General features: G+C 40.9%; 1 non-coding gene across 1 annotated transcript; it reads right to left on the bottom strand.

The window, feature by feature from the left end:
* Positions 1–344: 344 nt before the first annotated feature.
* Trnaa-cgc (transfer RNA alanine (anticodon CGC)) lies at positions 345–417 on the bottom strand. The gene has a single exon. It is a non-coding gene; the product is annotated as a tRNA-Ala (tRNA).
* Positions 418–17707: the final 17290 nt, after the last annotated feature.

Below are 17707 nucleotides of genomic sequence, written 5' to 3'. Positions count from 1 at the left end.
GTCAAAAGCTTTCCGGAAATCTAGAAATACGGAATCAACTTGAGATCCCCTGTCGATAGCGGCCATTACTTCGTGCGAATAAAGAGCTAGCTGCGTTGCACAAGAACGATGTTTTCTGAAACCATGCTGATTACTTATCAATAGATCGTTCCCTTCGAGGTGAGGAGGAGGAGGGAGGAGGAGATTAGTGTTAAACGTCCCGTCGACAACGAGGTCATTAGAGACGGAGCGCAAGCTCGGATGAGGGAAGGATGGGGAAGGAAATCGGCCGTGCCCTTTCAAAGGAACCATCCCGGCATTTGCATGAAGCGATTTAGGGAAATCACGGAAAACCTAAATCAGGATGGCCGGAGACGGGATTGAACCGTCGTCCTCCCGAATGCGAGTCCAGTGTGCTAACCACTGCGCCACCTCGCCCGGTCGAGGTGATTCATAATGTTTGAATACAGTATATGCTCCAAAACCCTACTGCAAACCGACGTCAATGATACAGGTCTGTAGTTCGATGAATTACTCCTACTACCCTTCTTAAACACTGGTGCGACCTGCGCAATTTTCCAATCTGTAGGTACAGATCTATCGGTGAGCGAGCGGTTTCTGATGGAAGGAGATTGGAGCGGGAACGACCGCCGGTTGGTTGTCTCATTGGGCGACGTATATTTGGTCTTTTTACCGTTTCTGGGCCTCGTCAGTTGGTCGTCTTGCCGGACGTGGGCCGGTTTCTTCGTCGTACAGCGATGTCGTCGCCGATGGGCAAAAGTTACCTCTGCATGGGTGGGTCCGAGTCAGTGTGCCCGGGTCGCCGTGTCTCCGAGTTCCGAACGGACATCGAGTTGTGTCGGGTTGGAGCTACAGTGAGCTCCGGAGAGCCAAGACTCGACCGACCGTTGCCGACACTTATATAACTTGAGTGCGGAAGACCTTGGTTGGTCGTTAGGTCGGTCGTCTCATCGGACGACGTGTATTTGGTCGCCGACTGCTTATGGAAACTCTGTGTGTGTGTGACTTGTCATTTCTCCTTGTTGTTCCACGGTGATTGTATAACACGCCTGTCTGCTACTGCTGTACCATAACCTCAATGCTAGAAACAGGTTGTGACATAAAACTATTTTGTAAAAGCAACTATGGCACAAAGCAACAGAGCAGTGTTACCCTCTGAGAGGAATTTTGTTATGTTGACCGTGTTGTTCCTAACGGAAGTGGCTTATCGGAAATGAAAATCAGAATTACGTAAATATTTGAATAGTAACAAACAAAATTTTGCCTAGCTATACTGTTTATAGAATAAGGGAAACGGTCGCCAGCCTAATTAGGCAAGAGAAAGATTACCGTTCTCATTTAAGAAAGTAGGTATGAGTAACTATAACGGACAAACACAACCTAGACTTAGCCACACGCGAGTGCAATGAACTCTGACACACATATGTTTTAAGATTGAAGCTAACAACTGGAGCAGCACAAACTATTTGCAAAATTATAAGAGATACCGAAACACCCTATTACTTTCAGGCTTACATAAAGCGAATGGTCTTTATAACATTACTATTAACATGCACTTCTAATACACAAGATACACAAACACTTAGCAAACATGAATATATAATGTTTCACAACTGCAGCTTTCTCACTTTTACTACAGCGAAACACAATACTGACCAAATTGTAAGAAACTGACTCACCTTTTAGAATTTACTACAGACAATAATGTGATCATTTGCCTTATAAGCCTCAGTCTTAAGAACTTTTAAGTTTGAAGTTAGCAACGGCATTTTAAACAGCAGTTTTAACAGGAAAATTATTTTGAGCAAATAACATTTACTTTAACTCACTCTATTGCCACATTAACTTTAACTTTCTTTTTACTAAGTTCAAGAGGCATTAATTAGCAAAACTCTAGGCTTTAATTTCTTTTAGTAAGGACACTCGGATATCACTTTAGCTCAAACGGAGAGGAACCTGAGAGGTGTTATGATGAGGAGAAAAATCAAGGTAGGTACATAAATTCAGATACAAATTACCTTATATTTCAGCACATTAGCACGTCCGTTAAGCTGATCCTTCACTGTATATCATTATAGTATTACGTTGCAATAATTGCGCAATGTGGTGGCAACTGCATGTAGGTAGGTGGAATTGTAGGCAGAATTGCTGGACTCTGTCATTTCTTGGTGGCGATGATAGATACAAACTCCAGAATAGTTCCAGCTATTTATCCATCCATCCGAGGCCTTGGAAAGAAGCAGGAAAAGCCTCTCTCGGAATCAACACAATATGCATCTTTTACATGGCAGTGCACGGACTCTTAGCTCGTCTCCGACTCGTAGCTCGTCTCCGACTGACTATCAGTTCCACCTTTTCCACCTAAGCCAACCACAATTTGCGCGCGCTACACAGTTCCGTTCCCGAGGGGAACCACTACACCATTTTCATACAAACTAACTAAGAACCCTAAGTGAGGATCGGCAATTTACATAACAGCAATCAAATACATTAAATAAAACAAAACATTTACACACATTGAAATCTCTACAAAAAATTATTCACACAAAATTACAATCACATACAGAAAGTTTTGTTCCCTCCAAATGGGACAAAGCATTTACAGTATAGATACACTACTTTGCATTGAACCAAACCATGACATCAAAGTTTGTACAAAGAAAGGAGTATACAATTCTGTGTTATCTATTCAATCAAACACATTTACAGAAGCTCAACGATATAACATTAAATAAAACAAAAGCAAAATAAATCAGTACAGCATTAGAGCCATGGTGTTACAATTGGTTTTAGGATTGTCGGAGTTCTTGGTGCAAGTGTTTACGTGGAACTGTGTGTAGCTTCTGTGATTGCCACTGAGCAGACGAATGCTGTCTACGTACTGCGGTTGCGACAGAGCAGCGAGAAAGACTCCGCAGCGTGTGGTCTGGTTATTGTGCCTTGACTGTTTTTAGACGCTAATTGTCAAGACATAGTACTGCTGGGATCTTCGTCCTCGCTTAAATTTTCGGTTGTCGTGCCGTTGGTCTGGTGGAAGGGAATTGATTAGGTTGTTGGTTGGTTCTTTGAAACGTCCCCTTAGAAAAATTTATGAATTACTGTGCTGATAAACCTCTTACATTATTTGCTTTCCAAACACCTGAGCAAACCTGAACGTACTCAAACATTCACTAAAGTGACACACAATATTTTTGACGCAACGCAATCTGACTTTCAAAAATCCCTACAAAAGAATGGCCCTGACTAACATTAACCTATACGTTTCACAAATCACTTACCTCACAAAAATCTTCGTTACTCAAACTACTGCAATACAGCCAGCGCCAATACTGCTAGCTAAATAAAAGATTCAAACTACTGAAGGCACTAACTACTGATAGGCATAGTTAGCAAATGAAAGATTGTGATAGAGAACAAACAATGTATTTACCTTAATAGTGTTCAAAAGTCATAATATATATCAGTTCATGACATCCAGTCTTACAAATGTACTGTCTCTGATGGACACACGTCCAGATCATCCGCTCTCAAAACTCCGCCATTTCTCTCTCCACATCCACCACTGCTGGCGGCTCACCTCCAACTGCGCAACACTACGCGCTGTTAACAGCCAACTGCCCAACACTACAATGGCAAATTCCAACAATGCCACCCAGCCACAGACTGCACACAGCACAGCCAGTGATTTTCATACAGAGTGCTACGTGGCGTTACCATTAAAAAAAACCTAAACAGCCTACTTACATCTTTAGCCGTCCCTAGGTCGTGTTGCCATCTGATTTTTTAGTGTTATGCTTGGCTGCCTGTCTGACCTAAACTGTTGTTAGAGTTTCCTCCCCAGGCCGACCCTTCGAACAATTCTGATCACCACTGTTCTGTTCTTTGTGACAGAGATTTTCTTTTGTCACAAGTACTGTGCCAGGCCTTTAGCCATGTATTAATTTTGTCTGTTCTGTGTTCAGTATATGGCCTCCAGCCGAATCTTGTGTGAAGTATTTTAAGATTAGGCCGTCAGCCGTGTTCTATTTAAAATTCTTGGTTGCTCTGTATTTAGGCCTTCTGCCGCGTTTGTTCTAAAATATGTGGCTTTCAGCTGTAACGTGTAAATTCCTGTGTGTAAGATCTCTCTTTAATTATCTTGAATTCTTAAAATGGCCTTCATCCGTACTGTGTAAATGCTTATCTTAAGGTTTGTCTTTATTTATTTTGAATAATTGTTTGGGCCTTCAGCCGTTACGATATTTCAAGTTTTATTAAGATTGTTTTCTGTTGTACTGTGTAAATGCTTGTCTTTAAAAGTTGCCTTTTATTATGTTGAAATATTGTCGGGCTTTCAGACGAGGAATTGATTTAAATTTTCCTTAATATGGCTTTTATCCGAAATTGGTAAATGCTTGCCTTTTAAAGAATTTCCTTTGGTGATCTGAAATATTACTTGCCTCTAGCCGAGAAGACATCTTAATTTTACTTAAATAAGGCATTCAGCCGTTTGTCTAAATTCTTGTGCCTTAAAAGGAATTATTTAAGGATATTTTCATTTTACTTAAGTAAGGCCTTCAACCGTTTCTCTAAATCCTTGTGTTTTAAAAGGAACTATTATTGAGAAGTTACTTCGGCCCTCAGCCGTGAAATGATCCTTGCTGTTTAAAGAGAAAACTGTGCACTGTATTTTCGAGGAATAAAGTTCTGTATTCTTGTGTAACTATCAGTAACTGATCTTGGCCCCTTTCCACAACCTGATCCACTCTGTCCAGCGATACCAGATTTCAGTATAAAATAATTTGTACTAATCCCATACTGATATGAAAATTTGATGGCTCTGAGCACTATGGGACTTAACATCTTAGGTCATCAGTCCCCTAGAACTTAGAACTACTTAAACCTAACTAACCTAAGGACATCACACAACACCCAGCCATCACGAGGCAGAGAAAATCCCTGACCCCGCCGGGAATCGAACCCGGGAACCCGGGCGTGGGAAGCGAGAACACTACCGCACGACCACGAGATGCGGGCATGAAAATTTGAGTCAGTCGGACTAAAAAAGTATAAAATAATTACTTCTAACCCTATACTGATAGTCATGAAAGTTTGAGCCTGTGAGTTTGCAATAGCTAAGGCATCCTTGTAAGAATTAAACGAAAAACATGGGGCGCATGCAGTATACACTGAAGCGCCAAAGAAACTGTTATAGGCATGCGTATTCAAATACAGAGATATGTAAACAGTCAGAAAACGGTGCTGCGGTCGGCAACGACTATATAAGACAAATGTCAGGTTAAGTTGTAAGGTCGGTTTCGTGCCGGGGCCAGACACACTGCATGGTGAGAAAATATTGCCACAGAGGAAGAAATAGAACACAGTAGTAGTGCTGTAAACGAAGTAGCCACTATTTTGCTTATTTGCGTTGGTCCAACATACAGTAGTGTCCACGATGTGCTGCAATTCAATAACTTAAACGCAAGATGGGTGCCACGTCCGTTGATTGCTCAGCTGACTGAATGTCGCATGGGGATGTTCCGATACAATCGAAGTATCAATACCTATCAAATTAGCAGTACACAAGTAGTCCAGCGATGGTATATAAGTACTTCAAAGTATCGATATTTTCAAATTTTTTGTGTAAAGGAAGTAATGCTGCGTGGATGTGATATTTTACGTGACTACTTATTTTATGTACTTTAATAAAACGCATTAAATGCCTTTATTTCCTTATTGATTAAATGATGCTGCCCAGCACTATAAGTTTTAATTTTATTTTCGACTTACTCGCATTATTTTCACAGGTATCTTGTGACTTCGAAATTCAGAATGATACTTACTTGTAGCTACTTAGTGAATGAAACTGTTACTGACAAACGTTAAAATAAGAACTAAAAACCTAAAAAAATAATCCCGCATAGATATAATAATTTTGTGTCATAGGATATCAAAAGAGAATAGCTATTATGTTCACAGATGCCTTTCAACTGTTTTATCAGGCTCAGGAGAGTGCAGAATTCCTAGTCTTCTTTCTACAACATCTCTGTGAGTACTGGCGTGTGTAAATAAATTGGACGTATTGCCACAAAATTTCACAGTTTTAAAACATCGTTATCGCTTTGCCTTTGTCATTCATTTTTAAAAAATACAGTATGTCCAAATTTCAAATGCTGACGTCGCGAAGACACAAGAATCACGCACTGCAACAAACAATATGGCAGATGAATAAATCACTAAGCCCGGCAGACGGCAGGGTTGGGGGGGGGGGGGGGGTGTAAGAGGGCTGGGCTTCGGCAGTACCATAGATATGCGCGTAACATCGGTTCGATTAAAATATTTTGCATGCAAAACTGAGGTATCGAAACACTCATTAGATTCAAAAAGGACACCGTATCGAAACAAAAGTGTCGTATGCTTACTAATATTTACTTGTGTCGGAACATTCCGACTGTCACGTCATGCGTCTGTGGGGCTTTTGCGCTGTTTCCACGTCGATGGCACTGGATTTCTGGACGCAGGTGTTACACGATATGAATCCTGGGTTCGCTGTCCCCGGCCTGAATCGAAGAGATCGAGCATGAAATGGCGCCATAGCTATTTGTCAAAACCAAAACATTCCGCACTCAGAAATGCTGAGGAAAATTCGTGTTCACTCTCGTTTGGGAAGGAAAATCGGTGATTTTGAGACATTACTTGGAAATAAGAATAACAATGACCAACAATTATTACTCAGTAGAACGAAAAACAAGTTTATGTTGCAAATTATTACCTTTTATTCATTCGACGAATAGTTTCGGGCCGAGAATGAATAAAAAAATAATAATTTGCAACATGGACCTGTTTTTCATTCTACTGATTAACAGAAGTTCCCGACCCAAGATACTCTAGCATGCTGGAAGTTCGTAATTCTTATTCACATCTTTGTCCGCCCCCGGTAGCTGAGTGGTCAGCGCGAAAGAATGTCAATCCTAAGGGCCCGGGTTCGATTCACGGCTGGGTCGTAGATTTTCTCTGCTCAGGGACTGGGTGTTGTGTTGTCCTAATCATCATCATTTCATCCCCATCGACGCGCAAGTCACCAAAGTGGCGTCGGCTCGAAAGACTTGCACCCGGCGAACGGTCTACCCGATGGGAGGCCCTAGTCACGCGACATTATTATTATTCACATATTTTACGAAGTCACCTGTGATGTGCTATCAGGAGTAAAAGACGAGGATTAATTGCCGGCCTTTTTGTAGCAGCACGACAATGCTCGTCAACATACCGTCCAATCGACTGTGACTGCAACGGAGGATACGAAATTTGACTGCCAGCGAACACCCATCTAACTCATCAGAGACAACTGAAAGAAGCAGTGGGAAGCGATGAACACGTGGAAAGGGCAGTGCATGCGTGGATGCATTCACTACCAAATGAGTTTTCTCATTAAGTACCCACACACTTCTGAGGAGGCGTAATGCGAAAAATGATTTATTTGTAATTTTTCTGTATTATCTAATTTGCACAATAGCAAATAATGAAGGTTTTCATTTGAATCCTTAATTAGAAGGTAGTTGACAGGCCTAAATGAATTTAAAATACAAGCATTAAGACTAATAAAGCACAGAAAAATTAAAAAAAAATTGTGGTTCTCATTTGAGTCATCTTCGTAACTAGAAGATCGTTGATAAATGAATTTAAAATACAAGCATTAAGAATAATAAAGCACAGAAAAATATAGAATAGTAACAATCCCAATAATACTCTCACTTCAATTCGTCAAGAAATCGAACTCGCATGTTTAAAACAGTTTAAAATGTCTAATTACCTAACTCATTATCAAACACAGGATAAGTAGAGTGTTAGTAACTACTTTTCCATCCATCACAATGTTCGTGACATTATATCTCCTAACTATATGTCGTACTGTGATACAATTTCTCAGGTACATTCAATGGTAAACATGGTTACTGACTGAAAAATGTGTTGCGAATAGAGTTAGTAGTAAAGAAGTAATAAATTAAAATGTCATGCCTGATGTTGAAGTTTTACTGTACGAACAGCAAGAATATAGTAGGCGATAAACTGTTTTCCTTTCAATATTTGGTGTAGGGCGTCAGAGGGAAAGTTTTGAGACGGGTTGAAATTATGCGTAAAGTTTGCTGGACGTCGATAACTGCTCTCGTTCTCAAGCAGTGGATGAATATACAGAGTGTTTCAAAAATGACCGGTATATTTGAAACGGCAATAAAAACTAAACGAGCAGCGATAGAAATACACCGTTTGTTGCAATATGCTTGGGACAACAGTACATTTTCAGGCGGACAAACTTTCGAAATTACAGTAGTTACAATTTTCAACAACAGATGGCGCTGCAAGTGATGTGAAAGATATAGAAGACAATGCAGTCTGTGGGTGCGCCATTCTGTACGTCGTCTTTCTGCTGTAAGCGTGTGCTGTTCACAACGTGCAAGTGTGCTGTGGACAACATGGTTTATTCCTTAGAACAGAGGATTTTTCGGGTGTTGGAATTCCACCGCCTAGAACACAGTGTTGTTGCAACAAGACGAAGTTTTCAACGGAGGTTTAATGTAACCAAAGGACCGAAAAGCGATACAATAAAGGATCTGTTTGAAAAAATTTCAACGGCCTGGGAACGTGACGGATGAACGTGCTGGAAAGGTAGGGCGACCGCGTACGGCAACCACAGGGGGCAACGCACAGCTAGTGCAGCAGGTGATCCAACAGCGGCCTCGGGTTTCCGTTCGCCGTGTTGCAGCTGCGATCCAAATGACGCCAACGTCCACGTATCGTCTCATGTGCCAGAGTTTACACCTCTATCCATACAAAATTCAAACGCGGCAACCCCTCAGCGCCGCTACCATTGTTGCACGAGAGACATTCGCTAACGATATAGTGCACAGGATTGATGACGGCGATATGCATGTGGGCAGCATTTGGTTTACTGACGAAGCTTATTTTTACCTGGACGGCTTCGTCAATAAACAGAACTGGCGCATATGGGGAACCGAAAAGCCCCATGTTGCAGTCCCCTCGTCCCTGCATCCGCAAAAAGTACTGGTCTGGGCCGCCATTTCTTCCAAAGGAATCATTGGTCCATTTTTCAGATCCGAAACGATTACTGCATCACGCTATCTGGACATTCTTCGTGAATTTGTGGCGGTACAAACTGCCTTAGATGACACTGCGAACACCTCGTGGTTTATGCAAGATGGTGCCCGGCCACATCGCACGGCCGACGTCTTTAATTTCCTGAATGAATATTTCGATGATCGTGTGATTGCTTTGGGCTATCCGAAACATACAGGAGGCGGCGTGGATTGGCCTCCCTATTCGCCAGACATTAACCCCTGTGACTTCTTTCTGTGGGGACACTTGAAAGACCAGGTGTACCGCCAGAATCCAGAAACAATTGAACAGCTGAAGCAGTACATCTCATCTGCATGTGAAGCCATTCCGCCAGACACGTTGTCAAAGTTTTCGGGTAATTTCATTCAGAGACTACGCCATATTATTGCTACGCATGGTGGATATGTGGAAAATACCGTACTATAGAGTTTCCCAGACCGCAGCGCCATCTGTTGTTGAAAATTGTAACTACTGTAATTTCGAAAGTTTGTCTGCCTGAAAATGTACTGTTGTCCCAAGCATATTGCAACAAACGGTGTATTTCTATCGCTGCTCGTTTAGTTTGTATTGCCGTTTCAAATATACCGGTCTTTTTTGAAACACCCTGTAGATAGCCAGGGTAATTTGGGCTCCGTGAGTTATGATGCCTCAAGACAAATTTCTAATTTTAGCAACTGACTTGTGTTAAGCCTTTAACATGAGGTTATACCTCTGAATGAGTATATTATGACAGGGCTTTAAATTTTAAATTCTGCCAATAATTGGAGGAAATGCTGACAGATAAATTATTTCTTGCTCCTGAAAGCCATTAGATAGGCAGCCTGCAACTGGAATTAGCTGACGGAGTGACTATATTAGCCGTTTTGGTACATAAATAGCACATAATGCATTACAGCGCAAAGCTCTTAACTACTACGAGGGACTCCTGTACAAAAAAAAAAAAAACGGGGGAGGCGGAATATGCAGTAAAGAGGACACATGTTTCGATTTGAAAAACTCGGTGTCATTACTCAGTGTACTACTACAACATGTGTAGCTATATAAGAATGGGATGACTTCCGTTGTTAGCAGACGACGCCACTCCCCCCCCCCCCCCCCCCCGCCACAACCACAGAATCGGAATCCTATTCGTTGACGTACTGTTGGTCCCTCTCATTCTGTTCCGTTCCATTGACGACCTGTGCCAATACCGCCTATAGCACTATATCCACTAAATCTACTGCCTTGCTGAAAGCCAACTGCCAGCTAAAGGTTTACCTTTTACGAGAGGAAATGCCGTCGTCTCTCCAACACATCGAGCCTATTTACATCCGAATGCTGAAGTATCTCGCAGAGGAATGTTGATTACGATTTCCAGCGAAACTGTGTGCCTTCTTATATACCCCATTACCGATGACGCAAAAGTAATTTGCCTTCTTCTCATTACTGTTCCAGCTTAACGCGAAACACGCATGTAATTACACAGGCATTTCTCTGGCGTGACCTACCTGGTGTCCACTAACAGATATGTCCCGAGGGCTTTCCTGGAGCCATCATGCAATCACATCCACGTCACAGGACCGTCATTGCTGCTGCCACGCCCTACGGGGACCGTTGTGTAATTTTTGTAACCGCGCAGTTAATAATTCCAAATGACAGCGAATTCCTTGTGTAATTAACTTTAAAGTCTGCTGATACATCAGTTGCTAATTGAACCCAATTTAGTTTACTATAAAGCAGTATTATGACGACATAATATTAAACGTCTCTCTAAAACTTTAATCAAGCGATATTGACGAGCAATATTCAAATATTTGTGTCTTGAGTCGTCTGGAGAAAGAGCTTATGCTTCCATTTTTTTCTTTAGAATACAGGAACGACAGATCATTAGTGGCTGTCCTGCAGGCACTGATAATTGCGTAATATAACAGTGTCATTTCGGCGCAAAGTTTGACAGTACAGAGAAATGGAAATGAACACAAAAGGGTCCTACATATAATTGCTGTTAATGATCGTAGGGTTGTTTTTCTCATAAATTTTCTGATACGGCCCTCGACGAATCCTTCTTCGTTGTCAAATTCTTCACCTCAAAATGGCGCTTGCATCCTACGTCCTCTATTATCTATTGGATGTATTTCAGTCTCCGTCTTTCGCTACACTTTTTACCAACTGGCTCAAGCACCATGAAAGTTATTCCTTGATGTCCTATCATCTTGTTCCTTCTTCTTGCCATTGTCTTCCACACATTCCTCTGACGATTCTTCAGAGAACCTCCTCATTTCATGTCTCATCAGTATGTACATCTACATCCATACTCCGCAAGCCACCTGACGGTGTATGGCGGAGGGTACTTTGAGTACCTCTATCGGTTCTCCCTTCTATTCCAGTCACGTATTGTTCGTGAAAAGAAAGATTGTCGGTATGCCTCTGTGTGGGCTCTAGTCACTCTGATTTTATCCTCATGGTTTCTTCGCGAGATATACGTAGGAGGGAGCAATATACTGCTTGACTCCTGGGGGAAGGTATGTTATCGAAACTTCAACAAAAGCCCGTACCGAGCTACTGAGCGTCTCTTGCAGAGTCTTCCACTGGAGTTTATCTATCATCTCCGTAACGCTTTAGGGATTACTAAATGATCCTGCAACGAAGCGCGCTGCTCTTTGTTGGATCTTCTCTACCTCTTTTATCAACCCTGTCTCGTACGGATCCCACACCGGTGAGCAATATTCAAACAGTGGGCGAACAAGTATGCTGTAACCTACTTCCTTTGTTTTCGAATTGCATTTCCTTATGATTCTTCCAGTGAATCTCAGTCTGGCATCCGCTTTACCGACGATTAATTTTATATGGTCATTCCATTTTCTATTGTTACAACCTCTCGATATACTACAGTATCATCCTGGAAAAGCCTCCGTGAACTTCCGATGTTATCCACAAGGTCATTTATATATATTATGAATAGCAACGGTCCTACGACACTCCCCTGTGGCACACCTGAAATCACTCTTACTTCGGAAGACTTCTCTCAATTGAGAATGACATGCTGCATTCTGTTATCTAGAAACTCTTCAATCCAATCACACAATTGGTCTGATAGTCCATATGCTCTTACTTTATTCATTAAACGACTGTGGGGAACTGCATCAAACGCCTCGCGGAAGTCAAGAAACACGGCATCTACCTGGGAACCCGTGTCTATGGCCCTCTGAGTCTCGTGGATGAATAGCGCGAGCTGGGTTTCACACGATCGTCTTTTTCGAAACCCATGCTGATTCCTACAAAGTAGATTTCTTCTCTCCAGAAAAGTCATTATACTCGAACATAATACGTGTTCCAAAATTCTACAACTGATCCAAGTTAGAGATATAGCACATCTTTCAATTCTGCCATAATTTTAATTGTACTCTGCCGAAACTACGGTTCGGTCGTTTTGGTACAACACATAAATGACGTAGTTCAAATGGCTCTGAGCACTATGGGACTTAACGTCTAAGGTCATCAGTCCCCTAGAACTTAGAACTTCTTAAATCTAACTAACCTAAGGACATCACACACATCCACGCCGGAGGCAGGACTCGAACCTGCGACCGTAGCGGTCGCGCGGTTTCAGACTGTAACGCCTAGAACCGCTCGGCCACCTCGACCGGCTAATGACGTAGTAAATGATAGGATTACCGGTAGTATGGCAGCATTTGGGGAAGAAACGTAAATGAATTTTACTTTGTTTCTGAGGGAATTTCGTTTTCTAGTGCCTTATAATAAATCTGTGTTTTGTATTTTTTACTACAACATCTTTCTGTTTCACGTAAGAAATCAATATTTTTCGAATAAGACCTGAATTAAATATTGACGTTTTCAATTTTGCTATAGATACTAATTATTTGTAGGTAAGAGACAGTAGGTAATTATGTAGAACAAAAATATTCCGTATATTAGTTCACCGTTTCTAGTTTCTAGAGGAATGTAGTAAGACACTGATAGCGTACGCAAACCTAAGCTGTGGAAATGAGGTAATGCCCCATAGGTATGCGACACACCTTAGTTACAGGTAACACTGTTACGATCTTACTGACCAAAACAAACAAACACCGTCCGAACAGGTTTTGGAGGCCCAGCGGTACCGACCGGCCGCCGTGTCATCCTCAGACCTTGTACGTCAGAGGTTGTGCATACGGAGGCGCATATTTTCAGCACGCTGCTCTCCCAGCCGTTGTCAGTTTTCGCGACTGGTGACGCTACTCGTCTATCAAGTAGTTCCTCAACTGGTCTCCCAAGATCTAAGTGCACCCCACTTGCCAACATCCCTCGGCAGACCCAGACGGTATCCTATCCAAGTGCTAGCCAAGAAGACATTACAACAGACTCTACAAGAACTGCGGGTGTAGTACAATTATTAAGTTTACAATTTAGTACAACATCCAGACAAAGCCATTGTTTAAATTTTTTTTAAATAAAAGGGTTACCGGTTTCGGATGTATTAAAAATCCATCTTCAGGTGGTTCTTACAGATATCCTAGCATTCCTCGAGGAGCTTCGTTTTGTACCCGTTAGTGCACAAAACCGGAACAAATACAGAACGATGCCCCAGCAGAAATTAAAGGAAATCTCTAGGAGCCATCTGAATATAGTTTTGTAATAAATCCGAAACGGGTATGGTTTGATTTAAATACACTTTTTTAAACCGTACTGTTCTGTTTTACATCATAAATATTACAATACATAACAGAAAACTGACATAGGCTAACCCATAGTACCTTAACGGAAGCAGGCAGCGAGATAACTGTGGATAGTACCACTGTTTCTCGCTAGATGAATCATTTTCGTGTAAACATAAAGGAAGATCCAAGAACAGGACGGCTGAAAACTATAAAATATGAGCAAAGTGTACATTTCAAGTAGTTCGTCCTGCGACTTGGCATGCATAAAGGAATCATCAATTTAATAATGAAGAAAAAACAAGTCGTAGCATGAAAGAGCTCAAGCTTTGGAGAATATATCGAGCGAAACTCCCATTCATGGCAGAGCAAGCATTGTCAATAGAGTTTATTGCTTTCGAAGAGGGTATATCGTCAGCGAATTTACTCTGTACTCACACAGATATTCAGCTGAAGAGGTTGGCTGAATGCACAATTTTCTTGTGTTTCTATTTGTTTACTGTCAACTACAACAAATCGTCAATTTGCGTTACCACGTGTACTGCCACTTGTGCTTGTGCAGTAGCGTCAAATTCAGTTTTAATTAAGTCATGTTTAAGTTTTTTTCATGGCAGGGTTTTGAAAAGATCTTGAGGAGAGGAAGGTAATTACTGAATAAAAGAAAGCTATGGTCCTATTTAAAAAAGATGTACATTTCTTCTTATTTTCGTAACGAAAAACTTACAAGAAAGAGAATCACGTACGTTAAATTCCTCTCGTTGTTGAAAAGCTTTAGCAGGATACATTTTTTATTTTGCTTCTGCATATAAAGTTGCATGTGGTGGACAAGATATAGGGTACACCCTGTATAATGATAACAATAATAAATATGATCTAAAATGTATAGAATTTAATAAATGTCAGTCTTATTAACAATGTGTTACGCAATTTCCTCATTACACTCTTGTCGAATTTGAGTGAACTGAGGAAGGAGAGTGTGTTGTAGGTTGGAACAGGTTTCAGAATTTCGTCTCTAGCCAATTAGTCATTAGAAGTTTAAAATATATTTTATTCCATTGTTAAATGATGGAATTTAATTTATGTGCTGCAGTCTTTTGATAAAATTACAAAATTCATCCGGAAAATTTATGTTTCTTTTACTTTTAATTTGAAAGCATACTCCAAGGTACAATAGTACAACATGGCCATGTACCTAGGAACAAATATTCTACTGAAATTTAGTAGCGTTGCTATTCAGAAACTCCTGTCAGTACTGTACTTAATCATCTATGTGTAGCATAATGACTCAGTCACACACCAGTAATCAGTCAGCGAAATTAAATTGAGCAGATGTATTGTCGAAAACTAGTTAAACATTAAATACACTTTTAAAGTGAAGCTATTGAAAACTGTCACAGATTTCCATTTTAAAGGCAGGTAAAATTGTCAGAATACTGACGAAACTAAATTACTTTGTGATTATCCCATGTTCCAATGAAGAAAATCTCCTTCTGCTTCAAGGTACAAGATGATAGGATTATGTTGTTGTTGTGGTCTTTAGTCCTGAGACTGGCTTGATGTAGCTCTCCATGCTACCCTATCCTGTGCAAGTTTCTTCATCTCACAGTACCTACTGCAACCTACATTCTTCTGAATCTGCTTAGTGTATTCAGCTCTTGGTCTCCCTCTACGATCTTTACCTTCCACGCTGCAATCCAGTGCTAAATTTGTGATCCCTTGATGCCTCAGAACATGTCCTACTAACCGATCCCTTCTTCTCGTCAAGTTGTGCCACAAACTCCTCTTGTCCCCAATTCTATTCAATACCTCTTCATTAGTTATGTGGTCTACCCATCTAATCTTCAGCATTGTTCTGTAGCACCACATTTCGAAAGCTTCTATTCTCTTCTTCTCCAAACTATTTATCGTCCATGTTTCACTTCCATACATGGCTACACTCCATACAAATACTTTCAGAAACGACTTTCTGACACTTAAATCTATACTCGATGTTAACAAATTTCTCTTCTTCAAAAACGCTTTCCTTCCCATTGCCAGTCTACATTTTATATCTTCTCTACTACGACCATCATCAGTTATTTTGCTCCCCAAATAGCAAAACTCCTTTACTACTTTAAGTGTCTCACTTCCTAATATAATTCCCTCAGCATAACCCGACTTAATTCGACTACATTCCATTATCCTCGTTTTGCTTTTGTTGATGTTCATCTTATATCCTCCTTTCAAGACAATGTCCATTCCGTTCAACTGCTCTTCCAAGTCCTTTGCTGTTGCTGACAGAATTACAATGTCATCGGCGAACCTCAAAGTTTTTATTTCTTCTCCCTGGATTTTAATAGCTACTCCGAATTTTTCTTTTGTTTCCTTTACTGCTTGCTCAATATACAGATTGAATAACATTGGGGAGAGGCTACAACCCTGTCTCACTCCCTTCCCAACCACTGCTTCCCTTTCATGTCCCTCGACTCTTATAACTGCCATCTGGTTTCTCTACAAATTGTAAATAGCCTTTCGCTCAGTGTATTTCTACGGAAACCAAACGGATCTTCCCCGATGTCGGCTTCTACCAGTTTTTCCATTCGTCTGTAAAGAATTCGTGTTAGTATTTTGCAGCTGTGACTTATTAAACTGACAGTTCGGTAATTTTCACATCTGTCAACACCTGCTTTCTTTGGGATTGGAATTATTATATTCTTCTTGAAGTCTGAGGGTACTTTGCCTGTCTCATACATCTTGCTCACCAGATGGTAGAGTTTTGTCAGGACTGGCTCTCCCAAGGCCGTCAGTAGTTCTAATGGAATGTTGTCTACTCCCGGGGCCTTGTTTCGGCTCAGGTCTTTCAGCGCTCTGTCGAACTCTTCACGCAGTATCGTATCTCCCGTTTCATCTTCATCTACATTCTCTTCCATTTCTATAATATTGTCCTCAAGTACATCGCCCTTGTATAGACCCTCTATATACTCCTTCCACCTTTCTGCTTTCCCTTCTTTGCTTAGAACTGGGTTTCCATCTGAGGGCTTGATATTCATACAAGTGGTTCTCTTTTCTCCAAAGGTCTCTTTAATTTTCCTGTAGGCACTATCTATCTTACCCCTAGTGAGATAAGCCTCTACATCCTTACATTTGTCCTCTAGCCATCCCTGCTTAGCCATTTTGCACTTCCTGTCGATCTCATTTTTGAGACGTTTGTATTCATTTTTGCCTGCTTCATTTACTGCATTTTTATATTTTCTCCTTTCATAAATTAAATTCAATATTTCTTCTGTTACCTAAGGATTTCTATTAGCCCTTGTCTTTTTACCTACTTGATCCTCTGCTACCTTCACTAATTCATCCCTCAGAGCTACCCATTCTTCTTCTACTGTACTTCTTTCCCCCACTGCTGCTAATTGTTCCCTTATGCTCTCCCTGAAACTCTGTACAACCTCTGGTTTAGTCAGTTTATCCAGGTCCCATCTCCTTAAATTCCCACCTTTTTGCAGTTTCTTCAATTTTAATCTGCAGTTCATAACCAATAGATTGTGGTCAGAGTCCACATCTGCCCCTGGAAATGTCTTACAATTCAAAACCTGGTTCCTAAATCTCTGTCTTACCATTATATAATGTATCTGATACCTTTTAGTATCTCCGGGATTCTTTCATGTATACAACCTTCTTTTATGATTCTTGAACCAAGTGTTAGCTATGATTAAGTTATGCTCTGTGCAAAATTCTACCAGGCGGCTTCCTCTTTCATTTATTACCCCCAATCCATATTCACATGCTATGTTTCCTTCTCTCCCTTTTCCTACACTCGAATTCCAGTCACCCATGACTATTAAATTTTCGTCTCCCTTCACTATGTCAATAATTTCTTTTATCTCATCATTCATTTCATCAATTTCTTCATCATCTGAAGAGCTAGTTGGCATATAAACTTGTACTACTGCAGTAGGCGTGGACTTCGTGTCTATCTTGGCCAC

This window comes from Schistocerca cancellata, chromosome 5 (assembly GCF_023864275.1).
Source record: "Schistocerca cancellata isolate TAMUIC-IGC-003103 chromosome 5, iqSchCanc2.1, whole genome shotgun sequence".
In the NCBI taxonomy this organism is placed as follows: domain Eukaryota; kingdom Metazoa; phylum Arthropoda; class Insecta; order Orthoptera; family Acrididae; genus Schistocerca; species Schistocerca cancellata.
Note: the sequence above shows the minus strand (reverse complement) of the source record. Positions and strands in the feature narration are given on the sequence as shown.